This window comes from Suricata suricatta, chromosome 2, assembly GCF_006229205.1.
Source record: "Suricata suricatta isolate VVHF042 chromosome 2, meerkat_22Aug2017_6uvM2_HiC, whole genome shotgun sequence".
In the NCBI taxonomy this organism is placed as follows: Eukaryota; Metazoa; Chordata; class Mammalia; order Carnivora; family Herpestidae; genus Suricata; species Suricata suricatta.
In genome coordinates this window covers 177,351,049-177,369,213 of record NC_043701.1, presented here as the reverse complement: position 1 = coordinate 177,369,213, position 18,165 = coordinate 177,351,049, and the positions used below count along the sequence as shown (strand labels likewise).

Below are 18,165 nucleotides of genomic sequence, written 5' to 3'. Positions count from 1 at the left end.
CTCAAGAGCCAGATGGTGGAAAATGCTGATCTCTACAGCCACATCATGAAAACTTGCTTTTGAAGGGTTTTCTTCGGCCTCACTTAGCAACATTGGTAATCCCTGTCTTGGTGAGGATGCTTCCCACACCGCCTACAGAGAAGCCCAGGACGGCGCTGACATCGGCGGAGTCCCAGGGGACCTCCTAATAGCACCAGGACGCGGACTCTTAACCTTCGCTTGTTCTCGATGGAGAAACTAAGTCACAGAAAACTTGAGAAAATGATGAAACTTTTAGAACTGGAAACTTAGAGATTACCAGTCTATTCCAGTTGAGGGGGGGTGGGCACCGAAACCGGAGAAGGCAAGGGGGTTTGCCAAAGACCCAGCTTGGACAGGTGAAAGCCGGAAACAGAACTCAGTCCCCTGCCTTCGAATTCAAGATTCCTTCCACAGTAGTGTGGTATCATAGTGTTTCCTCAGAAAACTTCGGGTGTTGACTTACTTCAAATAAAATTTGTCCAGTGATTTGCTTATCCATTCAACCAACACTGACTAGGTGGCTACCGTGTGCTATGTGTCCTGAACAGTCACTGGAAAATAAACTTTAAGTATTTTGAGCAGCACAAACAAAATGCCCCCAAACTGAGAAAACAGTGAGTGATGTCACTATAGTGATCAACCGTCTCCCTCCTAACCCTTGAGCCAAAAGGATACAATTCCTTAACCCTTTCTTGACCTTCCCTGCCTGAAGATGGGCAAAAAATACCCCATATGCTCATTTACAGAATGTAAACATTGTCATGTCTTTAAAATTGATCACTTCAGGGTTTTTTGAATGTTCGTTTGGAAAATGATGCTTCATTAGCAACTAATGCTCAATGCTGCTATCATTACACTCTTACCTATTACTGTCGCTTCCTTGTGCATAACCCACATGCAGCTGGAATTTCACCCGGTTCAGTGAAATATTAATTTTTGAAACTGATTCACCGGATCACATTCAGTAATTGTATCACAAATCAGAGCACTTGAACCAGCTTTTAAAACAGGTAAACAGACTAAAGACAAGGGCAGAACTACTTCTGGCTCAGTGGACGTTTCAAAACCACAGAGGGAGGGCTTGGCCGTTCCAGAACGCTCTCCTCCCTGAGCTGCAGACGCGCCAGCCCCTCGGGCGCCCCCGAGACCAGAAAGGAAGGCGGGTACAGCTTCCCATCTACTTACTTTCCGGAAAGGTCTGCGTGAGTTGGGAGGCCGCGGGCCCAAGGAAAGTCTGCTGTTCAGCAAGGGGACTTTCTCCTCCTCCATTCAGAAGCAGGTGAGGCCCGAGCAGAGGCGTCGACCCACCTCTTCCAATTGGACAAACAACCCGTCTCCACCCCTGACCCGGACACAGCCCAGCTGTGCCTCATACCTGAGCGGCGGCCGAGTGCAGCCGCTGTGATCACACAAACGTGGAATCAGCGTTTCTGAGCCCATCGCGGCACGGCCTTTCACGTAGAGGATTTTCCCTGTTATTACAGGAGCTGGGCTCCTTTCAGAAAAGGCTTATCCAGGCTAAACGGGCCCTGTGACCTGATTGGCGGCACCTAAGCGATCAGAACTGGCCTGCCTGGCGAGCAGGGAGTCACGGATCATTCACTCGCCCTTTATGCAGTGGGGCAGGCGCAACCCTTTCATTCCAAAAAGGAGTAAAATGCTCAAAGGACTTCCTGTTTACACCTGGAAATTTTCCACCCTAAATAACATGGAAACAAAGAAAACTTGTGGAAAACGATGACGCCAGCAGTCTGGCACCTGTTTATAGTATGTTGTGTGGAGAATGTACTTCCCGAGGTGTGGCTTGAGTTTCAACAAGTGAAGTCATAAAAGGCTTGGCCGGATCCCTGATAGGCAGACCTGCCCATCGGGGCGGAGGAGGCCCCAAGGCCCTTGGGTGGGACCGATGCGCAGCCGCCCAGGGACACTTTGGCCCAGCAGCCTCCCACCTCCCAGGATTCTGCCACTTATCCCCAGGCAGCCACTCTACTGTATGAATGCAGTCAGTGTTGGTTTTGGTTTTTTTCTGCGACCCCTCTGGGGAAACGGGTGGGCATTTCCTCAAAGTCTTCCTGGAGAGCAGGTGTCTTAGCAAGCTTGGAAAAGTGTCAGAAGCTTCCCGGAGGGGAAAGTTGGGTGTGGAGGGGGATCTCAGTGCCCCCACTTCTGATTCCAAAAGAGCAGAAGTGTGTACGTTTCCACAAATGAATGCATAATCAAATTGTGGTACGTCCATACAGTGGAATATTAATCAGCCATAAAAAGAAATGAAGTTCTGACACAGGTAACAACTCAGACGAACCTCAAAATTTTACTAAGTGAGGGGTGCCTGGGTGGCTCAGTCAGTGACGTGTCTGACATCGGTTCAGGTCAGGATCTCGAAGTTCATGGGTTCAAGCCCCGAGTCAGCTCTGTGCTGACAGCTCAGAGCCTGGAGCCTGTCTTCAGATTCTGTGTCTCCCACTCTCTCTCTCTGATCCTCCCTTGCTCACGCTGTCTCTCTCTCTCAAAAATAAACAGAACATTAAAAAATTTAAAAATTTTAAAAAATTTACTAAGTGAAAAAAGTCAGGCACTCAAGGTCACCTATTGTGTGGGTCCGTTAATATGAAAAGTCCAGAATAGCCAAATCCAGAGCGACAGAGACCAGACTGGTGGTTCCCAAGGCTGGGGTAAGGGTGGGTGACTTCCTGACGGGCTCATGGTTTCATTTTGGTGTGATGAAAATATTTTTAGCAGTGGTGGTTGCACAGCCCGGTGTGTAAAATACAACTGTTCACATTAAAATGGTTAGTTTTACCACATATGAATTTCATCCCATGTTTTAAAAGTGTCTGTGTTTCACATCTCGGGGTTTGTATAAACTATTGTTTGAAAAAATAATTCCACCTGGAGGGAGGCAGCATTTGAAAACTGTTACTTTTATGCTTATTAACACCAGGTTTCTGTGCAATTAAGGATCAGTGGGATGAGAAACAAGAATGTTTGCCGTCTCTTCCCCATCCACTCAAGTCACGGGAGGAGTTTTCTAGGGAAGAGACTCTTTTTAAGTGAAATATCTTGGATGAACAAATTGGAAATGAAGAGAACTCTCTTCAACAGGGGGGCAAACATAGTGAGAGAGAAGGGGAGACTTGGGGGTACACTCCTGAGGAGAGAGAAGAATGAAGGAGAGACGATGGCCGACCGAAATGGTGGAGTCATTCACCCCAAGCTGAAGGTGGGGGAACGTTCAGTATTCAGTTTTCACTTCTGTACATTCAACAATGCAAACTGCCTCCATGAGCCATCACCTCTGTCATCTCTAGAGTTCCATGGGTGGCTGCTGATGTCACTGTCGCTGCCACCATTGGTCCCTGGGCCACCACTATCATGACTGCTGGAACTGGGCATCGTCACTGATGCCTGTCCCACCACCGCTGACTTGGCCACCTCTGGGCTCCAGAGGCTGCCACCGCCGGTGGGAAAGAGAACACATAAATACCCCAACATTTTGGCTCCCATCCCAGAAGCTGGTGCTCTTATAATGTCTTATAATTGTCTCCTTTAATAAATTGCCCGGGCACAGAGGACGTGTTTAGGTGTCAGGCACTATGGAATCCAGAGTGTCCACATTCCTGAGCCGTGACTACCGCTCCGCAAGGCAGCACTGTAAAGGGACCTCAGTGTCAGTCTCCTTGAGCAGCATCTACATGTGTCCCTGGCTGGTCAGCTTCCCTTCTTGTGCTGTCTTCTTCCGAGGTGGACAGTAAGCAACCAACCCAACCGGATTCCCATTTCCCTCCACCCATGGCGAAACACAGGTGCGTGCAAGTTCACACATCCATCTCTGGGATAACCTCCCGCTGGAGGCAGGCGTTGGGATTATGAACCAGACCCTGCTGCCAGACCACTCACTTGATGTATAAACGCTGGTGAATGATTTACCTTGTATATCCTCAGTTTTGTCATCTCTAAAATGGGAATCATTACAATGCCCACCTCACATGGCTGTGGTGAGTTAATTTCAGAAAAGCTCTTAGAATAGATTAAGCACTAAACTGCTGCCTGATATGTTATTATTGGAAGTGGTTTCTTTAGAGGCTCAACAGGCAAATCCCTCAATGGCAAGAGGTTCATATTGCCTTCTTTGTAGCCCTTCACTAAAACCATGAATTCGGGTGCTTCTCCTTAGAAGGCGGCACATCTGCAACAAAAACTTGCTAAACTGACTTGTGCGCTACAAGAAACAAATGGTGACTGAAATCATTTACAACATAGGCTTCAAGGGGCGCCGGGGTGGCTCAGTCGGTTAAGCGTTCGACTTCAGCTCAGGTTACGATCTCCCCGTCTGTCAAGCTCTGCTGACAGCTCAGAGCCTGGAGCCTGCTTCCATTTCTGTGTCTCCCTCTCTCCGACCCTCCCCTGCTTGCTCTCTGTCTCTCTCGAAAATAAATATTTAAAAAAAAGAAATCCTCTAAACAAGCCATTGATAATGGATTGTATGCTGGGCTGGTGACACACCATTCCAATCCCGTCCCTCTAGGAGGCCACCGCGGGGGGTCAGGTGTTAGTTTAGCTAGAGTATTTCTATGTCCTCAGGTGAATGAATGCATGAGGTTTCTTCCACCCCCTTGTTTCCGCGTGGAGCCGAAGCAGTCAGCAACCCTCAGCTCATTCTCCTAGAGATTAAATATAAAACTCATTTTAATAGATAATTGTTTGGGAGGATTTTTGGTTTTCAGCTGGTATATTGGCATCCCATCATTACAGACCCTGAACATAATATAGTACCATCCACGATCCATTAATTCATTTCTTCACCCATTCTGTAAGTACGAAGCTGTTTTGTGTCCCAAGTACTGAGGCGCTCGCGTTCTCTTTAATCCTTGCAGCGAAGCTAGGGGTAGGTATTTTCTTTCCTTATGGGGGAACAACCGAACCCCAGAGGGATGGAGTCACGTGGCCAAAGAGCCGCAGAGAGCACGAGGAAGGAGGGCGTCTGGTTGGCCCCAGACCCTGCATCCATAAGGATGTGATGCTACCACTTTTGGAAGACTTCTCTGTGTAGTTCAAAGGTAACTGACGGCCTTTTTGTCTCGTGTCTTTTCCTGCACATTTACTTCTCCCAGAGCATAGAGTTTTTTGCTGTTGGTGACTAGAGCGGTTGGGGGGACCCCGGCTAATTGGCCCGCCCCTCACTGATCTGTGCACAGGGCCAGGTTTGGGGAGGTGACCTAGCAGTGGCTGAGACAGACTAGCTGGGCCGGGTAGCTGCAGCAGTGCTGAGAGAGGCCAAGAACATAACTGGGGAGATGGAGCCCGGGGCCAAGGGCGGAGGAGGGGAAATGGAAACGTGAGAAGCAGCACAGCTGAGGGCTGCAGAAGCCGCATGCGGACGGAGGACACAGCTCGGAACCGGATCGTGTCGTCCATGTCGGGCCGACGCCCCACTTTGCATGCTGCGTGCAGGGTGGGGGGCTGCAGGGAGCTGGGAAACCAGAGACAAGGTCATGCCACCCCCACGTCATCCGTGATGACCCGGAGACACAGAGAGGTTTTGCAACCAACCTCCACTGTCCTGTGAGAACAGCCTGCTGGAGCTTGTTGATACCTCCAACAATTGTACCAAGTTTTCTATTCAGGGTTTTTTATTCTCTTATTTAAAAACAAAACAAAACAGGGTGTCTGGGTGGCTCAGTCAGTTAAGCGTCTGACTTCAGCTCAGGTCATGATCTCACGGTTCATGGGTTCGAGCCCCACATCGGGTTCTCTGCTGATAGCTCAGAGCCTGGAGCCTGTTTCAGATTCGGTGTCTCCCTCTCTCTCTCTGCCCCTCCCCTGCTCATGCTCTGTTTGTCTCTCTCTCTCTCTCTCTCTCTCTGTGTCTCAAAAATAAAAAAAACTATTAAAAATTTTTAAAAATAAATAAATAAATAAATAAAAATTTTAAAAATAAATAAAAATTTTAAAAATAAATAAAAATTTTAAAAATAAATAAATAAATAAATAAATAAAATAAATAAATAAATAAATAAAAGCTTAAGAAGCTTTGATTTTTCTTTTGGGCGGAGCATGTTGGGTTGTTAGTGCTAGAAGAAACTTGGAGATCATCTCCACCCACACCCATTTCACAGATGGGGAAGCTGAGGCTGAGCGGGTAGGAAATGATCCGCCCTCATCTCCCAGCAAGCAGGGGCTAGGGCCAGATCTAGACTCGGAGAGGCATGCTTCTAGCAGGCAGGTCCCCCTCCCCCGCTCCTTGCAGGCCTCAGCGGGCTCTGCAGTCACGTCTAGGCCTGACCAGCAAGGTCAGATAGGACCCACCTTCCCCGCTGTGGCATTGATTGCCCTCCGGCCAAGTGGCCTCCAGCCGGGCAGGTCCTGTGCCAGCTGGGGGTGTGGGAGGCATCGACCGGAGGAGTCCGGGTTACGTCTGCTTCCTGAAGGTTAGCTCAGGTGCACTTGACCGGCAGCAGCGACTTGGGCTGCTTGCCACGCCCAGGGACCTCAGCCAGCTGCCTGTCCCCACAGATGGCCCCCGCAGGCGGGAGACCTCAGCTCCCCCCGCCCAGGGGCTGAGTTCAGCTGCTCTAACCCCCTACCTTGCACAGCTGAACATGGCGCCACTTATAGCCCTGTTATCATGTTCCCGTTTGAACACAAATAAACAGCCGTAGCCTGGGAAGGGGATTTGCAGAGAGACCTCGCCTGCTTTCTGCTCTGGCAGGGACCTGGCAGCTCTGTGCGGGTTGAGGGACGTGACGGCTCCTCTTGCCACTCTGCCCCGGCCTCCTGCCTTCTTCCCGGGGCTGGGGACCCTGCAAAGCCACGTCTGCTCTGCCAGCGGCCCCTGTGAGGCCCTGTGGGAGGAGGCAGAGCCCAGGGGCGGAAGGAGGAAGGAGAGCCTAGTCCGGCCCCTTCTTGGGAGCAGCAGTGTTTCCCATCCTGGGAGCAGCGCCCAGCCTCACAGCCTCACCGCCCGGAGGCAGTCCCCTCCTGTGCAGCCCTGGGGTCCGGTCTGCAGTTGTCCTGATGGCCATGCAGCGCGCCCCACAGCTGCGCCTGCCTCCACAGGGGTCCCAGGTTCCCTCCGAGCTTCTGCATTTTAGTAATTCCAGCTTCCTTCTGCCCCCTAAGTCCTAAGTGTGATACGTGCGTCCCGCAGCCCCTTCTGTCTTAACTCTGGGCTTGCTTTTCTGCTGTGGCCTTTGCTTAGATAACTGTCCTTTCTGTCGAATTCTCTCTGATGAAATAACGGGGACCTTTCTGTCTCCTGACTTGACTGGCTGATAGGCTGGCAGAGCTGGGATTCCAGCCCCCGACCTCCTTTCACCCGGATCAGGATTCCCTGCTTCGGAACCCAATAAACATGTGTTCCGTTCAATGAACCACAGGTGAGTTCCCTCCATTCATCGGTTCTGACTTTAGGAAGATGTGGTGAGGATTCCCCAGCAACTCTGGCAACCACGACCCCCCAATTACAGTCTAGACTTGCTGTCAGGCCAACGTCAGTCTGTCCCACCAGCTATTAGAATCAGAGGCCACTATAGCTCTGTCACCACAGGAAGGGGCTTCCTGACCTTTCACGTCTTGGCCCACATCCTGTACTATAAAGACACAGCCCCTGACTTGGGGTCATGGGCAAGGCTGCTTGAAGCTCTGGTCTATGTGGAGAAACACTGACCTAATCTCATGACCCCATTTTATAGATGATGAACCAACGCCAGGGACTTCCAATAGTTAGCCTGAATTTAAACCTCAGCTCCCCTGCACCTGGCAGCAGCCTCGCCTGGCTGATTCATAGCTCAGCACCAGAATTCCTCTCAGGAAGAAACACTCTTTGGGAAAAGAACTGAATTCAATCTGTGTAGGTGGCAAGGATTGGCAGGATCTGAAGCTCCGTGTGAAAGGAGAGGAATGAAGATTGGTTCCGAAAGTGAAGATGGGACAGGGGGACAGAAGGGCAGAGGAAGAAGGGGGACAGAGGGGCGGAGAAAGGAAGGGGACAGAGGGGCGGAGGAAGGAGGGGGACAGAGGGGCGGAGGAAGGAGGGGGAGTGAGTGGAGGAAGGACCTGGACATTCGTGTGAGATAGAGAAGACAGAGGAGGGGCAGGGCAACTTCCCTTCAATGCGTGACCATGACCGTGACCAGGACACGGGCATAACAAGCAAGTCCAATGTCGCTTTCCTTTTATCTCGGTGCACACCCCTCCTCTCCCCCCAAGATCTTTACACTATGTTCGCGAATGCTTTGGGAGTTCTTCGTTCTGCTTTGTTTTACTCTAGGCAGGGGTGGGAGGACAGGGATTTGAAGAAGGGGCGGTCTTTTATTCCTATTTGAGTCAATACAATAATCCAGCAGGAACTTGACAGCAGAGGAGACCAAAGTGTATAAGCCCGTGGGGATTCAGAGGTATGTGAGGTGGACCTTGGGGACCCACTAAGCACTGCCTTGAGCTGGGTTCTAAAGAGGCTGGCAAACACCAACTGACATCTGGTTGAGCACAGATTCATAAACTTCAATCAAATCCCCACCCAAAATCGGGGATCATGTATACTGTTTGCACTCATTTTGGTTTTTTGTGGTTGTTTTTAAGATTTTTTAAAAAGTAATCTCCGCACCCAGCAGGGGCCTCAAACCTACAACCGTGAGATTGAGAGTCACATGCTCCAGCAACTGAGCCAGCCAGGAGCCCCTGTTTGTGTTCTTGTAGAAACTGCTTTTGATTTTCCATTTCACAACGGCCTATCAAACACATTCCCTCATGCCTATAACATCCAATTTAATAGCTGCAGTGGAGACCATGTTGTTTCCAAGTGTTCGCTGTTTAAAAACACTCCTTTTGTAGAGTTGTCTCTGCCAGGATGCTCCGGGAGGCGGCAGGGGGAGGTGGGTGGAGGGCAGCAGGGGGAGGTGGGTGGAGGCGAGCCTAGACCCGCCCTAGGTTAGACCAAGCGAGAAGGTACTGAGCCAGAGAACTGGGAATGGGGGATGGACTGGGGAGCACAAGCAGGTTGGCAGGATCAGAAATGGGGGTAGGGACTGTCAGGGGGGAGAGCGGGTAGAGGGCTTGGGGAGGAAGGACACAGTGTGGCTGAAGGCCGTGGAAGGGCTGCTGCCCAAATGGGATGGAGGACATCTCCAGAAGGAAGCAGAGAGGTTTCAGGGACACGCAGCGTCTCCACTGGCAATCACATCCTAGACACTGGACACAGGTCTTGAAGGCTCTAGTTCATCAGCTGGAATCTGGTTCTTTGAGGGACAGAGGCCAGGACTTTTAGCAATGATGCTTTCTAAGTTTTGCACTTCTGAATTTTTTAAAATGTTTATTTATTTTTGAAAGAGAGAGAAAGCATAAGCCTGGAGGGGCAGAGAGGAAGGGAGACACAAAAACCAAAGCAGGCTCCAGGCTCTGAGCTGTCAGCACAGAGCCTGACGTGGGGTTCAAACTCACAAACCATGAGATCATGACCTGAGCAGAAGTCAGATGTTTAACTGACTGAGCCACCCAGGTGCCCTTAAGTTCTGCACACCTAAACCAGAACATGAGAGTAATCGTGGTGCCTCTGGGTGTGCTTGCATACCTCCCATGATGGGAAACTCACTATGCCCTGAGACATAGCTGCGAGCTAGTGTCCCAGGGCTCTGGACAATAATGACAGCACTAGGCCTGGGCTGCACAACGGTCAGTGGCAAGGCCTGAGGACCCACAGGGACAATCTAACTTTGTGGACCGCCATCTTAGGCCTTTCCTCAATGGCCAATCTAAATGTAACTTCTTCTGGAACTGCCCCAAATCTGCACACTTTCAGCTTCACAGCCGAGAAGTAGTTGCTGAGAACGAGCCAGCCCACAGCTGGCCACAGGCACATGAAGGATCCCAGCCGAGACCAAGAGAAAAACCCAGAGGAGCAGCTGAGCACAGCCCAAATGCCAGTCCACGGGATCAGATCCTAAAGAGTTTGTCTGTTAAACCTCTAAATTTTGGGGTGATTTGTTACATGGCAAAGGCTAGCTGATAAGATTTCCCCCAGGGGGTCCATGTAACTTTCCTTCATACAGGCTTGTGCCCAACTGTGGCTCTCCACCTGTGCCTTGGCGCACTAAGGATTGCCATGTGATAGAGGACTGATGGATGGATCAAATTCCTTTCCTGTGGTAAAATGATGATTTACAAGCATGGCACCTTGACAGGTGGCCACTACGCCAGACTGTCATCGCACCGGAGCTCTCTGAGAAGGATGCTCTGAGCGCCCTACATTATGTAACAGTGCATGGCCCATTGGCCTAAAATGGAAACATGAAGCCAAATACTGGTTTGCAGTCAGAGATCTCTTTCCTTCCTGCTAAAACAGGTATTTGATGACACGTTTAAATAGAAGGTTCCCCTTCCTCACAATCTGCATATAGTCCTTTGCAGACTGGATATTAGCAAGACCATATTTCTTATGAAAACAAGCTGTTGAAACCCACAAATGTTCTGGGCGCCTGGGTGGCTCAGTCGGTTAAGCATCTCACTTTGGCTCAGGTCATGATCTCGTGGTTTGTGAGTTCGAGCCCTGTGTTGGGCTCTGTGCGGACAGCTCAGAGCCTGGAGCCTGCTTCCAATTCTGTGTCTCCCTCTCTCTCTGCCCCTCCCCTGCCCATGCTCTGTCTTTCTCTGTCTCTCGATAAGAAACATTAAAAAATTAAAAAAAAAAAAAGAAAGAAACCCACAAATGTTCAGACATCAGTTGAATCCAAAGGCTAAAGTCTGATGTCATTTTTGGAAATTAAATGCAGCATGAACATAATCGAGAACGACAGGCCGAGGGGAGGGTGGGGCGAGACGGGGGCAGGGGTGGGGTGGCAGACGCGGCAGAACTCCCGAGCATGCGTGGGGGCATCAGTGCCCAGTACCTCAGAGCTGAGATGTTGTACTGGTGAGCTGTGTGTTAGAGCTGAACTAAGATGCTGAGGATATTTGCTTCTACGTGACACGATAAGGTTTTGCAAATACAGTTACTAGGCCTTGGAGAGGGTTTCAGCTAGCATCAGGAAATCTCCGGGCCTTCAGACAGGTTTATTGTAAACTTACCTTTAAAATTTTAAGGAAATAATAATCATTGTATAATTTAAAAGTTCTTACAAGTGAGGCTTTGTTAAGTCCCATTTGCTCAAACTGTAGTTCTTTCCAGCAAGAACAAAAGAGGCATCTTAATCATAGTTTCCTGTGTTTTTTTTAAAACAACTTTTACAGTAGTGACCTGCCTCCCAATATTTCCTCCCAAAAAGATATAAGAGAAAGTAAATGTGTGCAGCGACCAGGCCCTCAGAATAGCTTGAAGATGGGGAAGAAAACAGAGACAGTTAAGACCTCTTCAGAATAACCGTGACTAATGAGAGGAAAGTCGGACAATCCCGGAGGGCAAAGTCTCTGGTTGCATCCTCCGCCCTCCACGAATCTTTGTGGAAAGCCCGGGCAGACCTTGATCTATAGAAAAACAGTGGCTGGGGTGCCTGGGCGGCTCGGCTGGTTAAGTGCCTATTGTGGCTCAGGTCAGGATCTCACCGTTTGTGAGTTCAGAACCCCGAGTTGGGCTCTGTGTTTAGAGCATGGAGCCTGCTTGTGATTCTCTAAATAGATAGATAGATAGATAGATAGATAGATAGATAGATAGATAGATAAACAAACTTCAAAAAAAGAAAAATGGTGGAGAAGACAGAAGGAAGCTAATGAATGGAGCTTTAGTTGATCTACAACTATTATCAGAATGATTAAGTTTCCTCGTTGGACTTCAGGTATGGGGCCCCGTGCCTCTAGTGGACCTCAGCTCAAGCATTGCTTGCCAAGCCCCAGCTCAGCCTCTCTCTCTCCCTCCTGTCGGGTTAGTTCCTAGGACTATGTGTCTGAGCAGTATCTGGCTTCCAGAATGTGGGTCTGAGGACCGATCTTACCACGTATGAACACAGTTCCCAAAAGACAGCTTCCTGAATTCCCCCCCACTAGGCTCTGCCCATCTGATAAGAAGGTCTGGTACTAATGGCCGATTGCCCGTGGGCATTATTCCTTCTCCATCTAGTCACTTCTCCAAGGTTGGCATCTGTGACTAAGTCATTTCCCCCCCCCCCCCCCCACACCTGTTAACCAAGACAAGCCAACCTGCATCTCCTTGTTTGTGCCAAATGAGGGAGAGGCATTTGAAAAAGCATCACCAGTCCCAGGGCAGGAAGACAGGCTGGCACTGGGGGCGAGGGACACACAGCCACTAAATGCCAGAGAGTGGAACGTCCCTCAGGAGATGCAGACAATAACATCGCCGAATGTTCTTCAAAGAACGGGAACACAGGAGAGCATGGTCTTGTGACTGCCCAGGACTTGGGGCTTGTTCGTCTCATCTGTTTGCTATGAAATACGAGACGCAAAAAGAACTCCGTCAGATCCTAACTGGAGCCTCACTATCAGCTTCTGGAGGAAGAAAAGTCACAGGAGCCGTTTTCTGAACCACCCAAAGGGAACACAAGCCCCGGTGCTTTTTAAGCCCCCGAATGACCAACAAAATTATGTCCCCTCAAAGTGGAAACCCTTGGTCCCACTTAAAAATGATCACTCCAGGGCGCCTGGGTGGCTCAGTATATTAAGCGTCCGACTCTTGACTCCAGCTCAGACCATGATCTCCCGGTTTGTGAGTTTGAGCCCTGCATTGGGCTCTGTGCTGACAACATGCAGCCTGCTTGACTGCATTAAATGTCTGACTTTTGACTTCAGTTCAGACCATGATCTCAATGTTTGTGGGTTCGAGCCCTGCTCTGTGCTGACAGCACGCAGCCTGCTTGGGCTTCTGTCTCTCCCCCCCACCTCTGCCCCTCCCCTCCTCTTTCTCTCTTTCAAAATAAATAAATGAACCTAAAAAAAAAAAAAGATCACTCCAGCAGCATGTACATCCATACCATTTATGTCCCTTCACACATAATGAGCACGACCAGAGAGAAAGAATCTTCCTTGGTCGAAGCCTGGCAGCCCCAGATTTGCTAAGCCTGAAAGGCGACTCCTCTGTGAAGCAGTCCTTGGGCCGAGGGCCGGGAATTTCCCTGGGGCCCCGGAATTCTGACCCACGACCAAATTTCGTCATTCCTGACCCGATGTGAACAGCTCGACCACAGGAAGTTAGCTCCCTTTGCTAGAACAACATGGGCCTGTGTCGCTGGGTTTAATCTCTTCGTAATTCTTTGGCACCAATTCTGGCACAGGGTGCTGCTGAGGCTGTTCCCGGCCTGGAGCATGGAGCACACTTTCCCCTTTTTAGGTCACAAACTCAAGAGCGCTCTCCTGTCCCAGCGACGCTCCGCACCGGGTCAATTTAAACACCCTCCTTCACAACATTTAAGGGGCTCCCGCTCTCCACAGCCGTGTCACAAGACTGAAACACCCGTAAGAACCTGCCACCGCAGGCCAGGGCTATGAAAACACATCGACACACACCCCTTCTGAACACGGCTGAACTCAGAGCCGTAGGAGCGAGGCTGTGGAACCTCCGGTGGCTCTCAAAGTGTTCAGACGGCCCGCTAAGCATCACCTTCCTGTGTTCGTACCCTGGGCAGGATGGCTACCTCATGGCAGACTAGACTCTCCGATCCCGGCCCCGCCTCCTGCGTGGGGATGGACCACCTCACTTGAGCTTCTAACCTCGGGGATCGGAGATTTGGAGCAGGGTGGCATCGTAGTGAGTTTTGCTCTCTCCTAGCTGATACTCTGCAGTCTGGTGAAGTGCGTCTGTCCTGGCCCCCAGGGCTGTCCCCTCTGCCGGTGAGCCCTGGCCCGTTCAGTACACACCCTCGCATGCAGCTGGTGGCGCCCATCATTACAACCAGCAATAACATCCACTCCCATGGGGGCCCCTGGGTGGCTCAGTCAGCTGAGCCTCCGACTTGGGCTCAGGTCGTGATCTTGCAGTTCTCGAGGTCAAGCCCCACGTTGGGTTCTAGGCTGACAGCTCAGAGCCTGGAGCTGCTTCGGATTCTGTGTCTCCCTCTCTCTCTCTGACCCTCCCCTGGTCATGCTCTGTCTCTCTGTCTCAAAAGTAAAATAAAAAATAAACATTAAAAATTTTTTTTAATCTACTCCCATAGAATCATACACTTGAATGGGAAACTTTTGAGGGCCTGCCATTATCTTTTGCTCTGAAAATGACTCCTTTCTCATTCTCCCCCGTTCCCTACCCCCCACCAATGTAGCATCCTGCCTCCAACACAAACCCACCTCCTAGACACTGCTGATGGCACTAGGGGTCGATTCTGGCTTCAGGTGGGCCAATCAGATTTTCTCTCTTGATGTGTCCTGAGGGCCCTGGAGGTCAATCAGGGGGGGATCGTAAGTCACAAGGCAGTGGGGCATGGAGGCTGGCATCCCTGCCAGAGACCCCAAGACTGTGCTTGAGGACCCGAGGGAGGACAAGGTTAGGAGCCCAGCGGACACCAGCCCGCCCTTGCTCCCGGCCGAGAAGCCCGGAAACAAGGAGTGGCGACAGCCCACAGCTACATCTTCTCAACTGACCCCCCCACTCTTTGCCGGTGAGTTTCTGTTTCTGTCAGCCAACGCTCCCTGATCGACCCCACACTTGGAAGTTGCCCGTGACTCATCCTGCTTTGGCATCTCCGCAGCGTTCGACACTGTCTTGCCCAGTTCCCCAAGTGGCTCTGTCCACGTACACAGGTGCTATGAAATCCGGCTCTCCTTGGCCTTCTCCAGTTGCCCTTCCCCCCGCCCAGGGAAGCCATTTAATAAGATCCAGGATTTGGGGCACCTGGTGGCTCAGTCGGTTAAGCATCTGACTCATGATTTCAGCTTAGGTCGTGATTTCATGGTTTGTGAGATGGAGCCCCATGTCGGGCTCTGTGATGACAGTCTAGAGCCTGCTTAGGATTCTCCCTCTCTCTCTCTCTCTCTCTCTCTCTCTCTCTCTCTCTGCCCCTCCACCCACCCCCCCCCTTTCAAAATAATTAAATAAACATTAAGAAAAACATAAGATCCACGATTTGGCCTTCCAGACTGCTGTCCTCAGAAGATTCCATTGGTTTCCATAACTTCCTCTGCTGTGTCCAGACAGAAGGCTCCAGATCTAGGGCCCCGGTGCTCATTTTCTCCTGCACCCACCGCGTTTTTAACTCTGGTGGAGGTTTCTTCTTCCATGACTCACAGTCACTCAGACCCTTGAAATGTAAATGTACAGCTTTGTCAAGCCAAACTCTGTCTGGACTTTGCAGCGACAAGACTCCCCTCTTTCAGTCACATTCCCTGGGACCTTCCTGGTAATTCTGCACCGTGATTGGTGCTTGGTATCCGTCCCCTCCCTCCAGCCCCAGCGCTGTGGTTATGCGGGTGTAGCTTACAACTATCTCCTCACTCCCAGGGCCTGGTCCGTGGGGTCACGTGAGTGTTTACAGAAAGAACCTAAGGGATGAATGAATGATTGATTGTGTTTTAATTTTACTTCTATTTCATTCCTCTTGCCTCTCCAATGCACATCCACCAAGAACTCTGGATTCTTCCTTCCCAGTGTGTCTTTCACGACTCCCTTCTTGCCCATCCCCTTTGCTTCTGGGTCAGACCCTCCTCACTACCCATTAGAGCTGCTGCAGAAGCAAGCTGGTCTCCTGATGGGGATGACAAAGCTGACAAGTGGCACCCCAAGACCATGGTGGCGGCAGGGTTTTTGCCTCCTCCCAAATCTCCTCGGACAAACAGAGCAACAAGATAAGAACACTGAAACCTACGGACTTTTAAAACAAAACTGGAAAATAAGGCTTCTCCTGAACGTCAGCCCCAACAGCCACAAGCCCCGCCTGCTGTCGGCGTCTGTGCAGGAGGGTGTGGAAGGAAGCAACGGGGCACTGGCCGCCGGACCCCGGAGCGGGACCGTCCCGAAGTCGCCAACCGGCATTCACTGGGAAGGACAGTGTGCCTGTTTGGAAGCAGCAGCTAAAACTGGAGGGGTTTTGCCCCCCCTTACACACGCACTTGCACACATTACACACTAGCATTTACGTGGTGTGAGTGGGATAAGGAATGGAAGCCCGTGCATTTCCCTATCATGGAACACGCTATGAAATAGGACCCACATGCACACACACACGCTCACGCTCCGTTGTGTTTTACTAAACTGTAGGGTTTTCGTGTGGAGCTCAGCGCTCTGCCTTCCTTGAGTGTGGCCTGATGATTCAGTTATAGCGGACACCAAGTCAGGCTCAGAAACACACCGTTTCTGTTGAAATGACACGGCAACTCGGAGCTGGCAACCACAGCATCGACACTGGCCTGAAAAGGGACTTGTGTGCGTCTAAAGAAACACTGGCAGACGTGCCCGAGTCAACGCCATCGAGAGTTTTAAAATAACTTTTCCCCATAAAGTGGCGGTGTTTTACCGTCTCCGGGGCCTCTTAAATCATCATTCCACAGAACCGTAAATACTTGAAAATCCAATTTGCAGTGGGCAGAGTCATAACAGAGCCCAGAAGACTGAAATTTCATCCAGCCAAAGCCTCACTTTACGAATGAGGAGACCAAGATCAGTGGGGACTATCCGACCAAAAGGAAACAGTAACTTACAAGAAAGGAGAAAATACAGTTCATGCAGCTTAGAAGACAGTGGGGTGGGGGGTGGGGGTGGAAATAAGAAGCACAAATGTGCCTTTAATTTCCCTTTATAAGGAAAGAAGAGAAAGAAATGCAGCCATCCCTCTAATCTCAGGAGCTGATCCAGTTTAAGCCCCACGGCCGCTCAGAGGAATCAAGCCTCATCAGTCGGAGACTTACTTACCCAGTATCCTCTCAGCATGAGAAGCAGACAGCGGCGAAAAGGCCCTCTCTCCCTGATGTTGGGACTTGTCAGCACTGCCCTCCGCCCCTGGTCTGTTTCCCCCAGGATCACATGGACGTGTTCTATAAATGTGCGTTGGCTTAAGGTTGGGAACGCTAGCCTGGGAAGCGGCCGTGTGGAAGCAATCTGACCCAGGCGAGGCGGCAGCTTTCCAGAAGGCTCTGCAGCCCTGAGGGAGGGTAACAGGGCCCCGGGCGCTTGCAGGTACCCAGAGTCTGAAGCTCTCTGTTTTCCTCACTCGGAGTTTCTTTGGGATCCGAATCCGGTCTCAACTGCCTTGGGTTGCAGTTTAATTTACTTGGGGGCAGGGCTATCCTGTGCGTAGGACCAGCCGCTTCCCAAAACACAGCAGCCTTAATAATAATAATTTAAAAAAAAAAAACCACCCAAAAAAACCTATAAAATTAGAAGTGCTTCTGGTTCAGCTCCGACAGACCTCATCAAGGCAAGTTGTCCTTTTTGGAAATGTCACTGTGCTCCCTTGGGAAAGGGAGAATGAACAGTCACTCTTAGGCCATTTGTAAATGCCAAAGCTACCCAAACTCCCGTCAATCCTTCATGGATTAAATGCGCGACCATACAACGGAAAACAAAGCAACCATTGGAAAGAATGCAGGGCTTTTAATGTGCCAACACTGAGAACTCTCCAAGATACGTAGGTAAGTAGGAGAAAAAATAACATATGGGACAGAATGTGGAATATGCTATCGTTGGTGTAAAAAAAGGTATGAGCGTATGCATACATACTACATTATGTGTGGTATATTAATTCTATGCTCTGAAAGAATACTACACTCTTACATAGATTTTAATGACTGAAAATTCACATAACGACTAGCAACATTGAGCAGTTGTTGCCAGAGAGGGGAAGAAACTGGGGGACATGGAAAAGGGGAGGTGGCCTCCTCACATATTTCTTCTCCTATTCTAGGAATGTGACCTCACGTGAAGAGTCATTTTACAAAGAAAATTTTCAAAGTAACCTCAGGTCCATTAGAAATACTTAATTTTCAAAATTGCTATTCTGGACACTGAATGCAATCAACTGTAATCTAACAACCCCTGCCCCCCCACCTCCCCCTTTTTTTTTTTACATATTTAACATATTTGATTAGGTTGAAAAGGAAATTCCTTAAGAAGACAAGAGTTTTGAGGGGAGCCTGGGTGGCTCAGTTGGTTAAGTGTTTAGCTTCGGCTCAGGTCATGATCTCATGGTCTGTGGGCTTGAGCCCCGCATCAGGCCCCATCCGTGAGTTCGGAACGAGGAGTCTGAGGGCTGGATGTCTGGCCCTGAATCATCTCCT

The 18,165-nt window shown here is 50.2% G+C and overlaps 1 protein-coding gene across 6 annotated transcripts in view; it reads right to left on the bottom strand.

Annotated features, from left to right (window-relative positions):
• TACC2 (transforming acidic coiled-coil containing protein 2) overlaps positions 1 to 16,889 on the bottom strand; it is a 207,658-nt gene extending 190,769 nt beyond the window's left edge. For all 6 annotated transcript variants that reach the window (XM_029932718.1, XM_029932722.1, XM_029932719.1 and 3 more), the window contains exon 1: positions 16,802 to 16,889. The gene's annotated coding sequence lies outside the window, so the exon portion shown is untranslated. The remainder of the gene's footprint in view (positions 1 to 16,801) is intronic.
• Between the last annotated feature and the right edge of the window lie 1,276 nt (positions 16,890 to 18,165).